We start from the raw sequence: 1625 nt of genomic DNA on the forward strand, positions 1-1625 counted from the left end.
ATTATTATTATTATTATTATTATTATTATCATTATTATTATTATTATTATTGGTGGTGGTGGTGGTGGTGGTGGTTCCCTAGCAAACAGTTAAAGCAGAGGCCGTTTTGCTTTAAAATCATTAGAACCAGTGTCACAGAACGTCAACTTTTTAGGAGCAGGAGAGCATAGAGTGACCACCAGAAGGCATAAGTGATCCACAGTAAGAGCAGATGCTCAGCTTCACACAGCTCTGTTAGCTGTGATCAGTCTGGATGTCCTGAAGGGAGGTTCTAGAGGCTCATCGCTGGTCAACATTTGAACCCAAGACGTGAATTTCAAAGTGAACTTCACGTCACTTTAGCATAATAAAGCATTATTGCTTTATTGCTTTATTGCAATAATGCTTTTTAATTTTTAATTTTTTAATTTTTTTTTTTTTCATTGTTGCTTATAGGGCTAGAGCATAGGGTATTAGAAATAATGCAATTAAACATTAGCTTTATTGCCACTGTTTTTGGACTCAATTCCTGGCTTTTGAATTTCAATTCAGTTCAGAAATGCTTTATGTATATCAAAGAGAAATTAAGTGTTGGGCAGGAAGAATTTCCTGTAGTGGTCAGTCTTGCAACAAACCTGAAGAGGCCTCTGACTGAAAACTGTTACTGTATTATGATCTTGTTAATGTCATGTGTTGCTTGGGCAACACCACAGTGACGGTGGCGACAGTGGTTTGCCCTGCAATCGGTGGATTGCCGGTTTGATTCCCACTCCACTCACCCCTTGTTGTTTGTGTCCTTTCTGGTCAGAAGTGCCTGTAACAATAATAATTGTGGTGTCTCTTTAAGACAGCCCAAGTTATCCACTAGTGATGTCATAAGTCTGTGCCTCTGCCCCCTGTCAAGAGCGTGGGAAAAACATGCTGACAGGACAGCTGTGGCTCTGACCCAGTAGCTAGCCATCACCACTGTGTGAATTTGATATATAAAAAAAACATAAATTCTGAGGAGACAGTGAAATTATCAGGACTTTTTCTCCAATAAAGTTTAAAACTTTCCATTTTTTTTCTCAGTCTAGTTTTCTCTGCAATTGTTTGTAAACATACAAAAACATTCATATGACATAACCATAACACTAGAATGAAATAAAATTTTCCACAGCACATCTCAATGTTAGGGCAGGAGAGATGATGTTCCACAGTCTTGGATGACACCATCAGCTGTTTGCTAGCTCTGCAAATCAACATCATTTGCTTTTCCTGTTCCTCTTTAAATCTTTGCCTGGTAGTTTGGTTATGAAGTTGTGCAGAGACATGTTGGAGTCTGGAATATGATCTTTGCCACAATGATACATTGAAGAGATTGTTTCATTTCTCTCTCTGCTCTTTGTCCTGCATCCATGAAACCTTCGTTTTAACTTCTCTGGGATTTGTGGTCAGAGTTCAGGTATTTTTTTTGTTTTAGCTTGTGAGATTCTAATCAGTAACTCCCAGTTGTAAATAAATAAATAAAAAAATACCTTGTTGCCACGGTTATGCATCATAACAAAAGTTCGAAATTAAAAATAAAGTAAGAGCAGCCATCTTTTTGGATGTTGTGCAGCTGCACAGCATCCAAAACGAAATAACAAACAATATGATAGAAATTG

Source organism: Poecilia formosa, unplaced genomic scaffold (assembly GCF_000485575.1).
Source record: "Poecilia formosa unplaced genomic scaffold, Poecilia_formosa-5.1.2 Scaffold96, whole genome shotgun sequence".
Lineage (NCBI taxonomy): Eukaryota > Metazoa > Chordata > Actinopteri > Cyprinodontiformes > Poeciliidae > Poecilia > Poecilia formosa.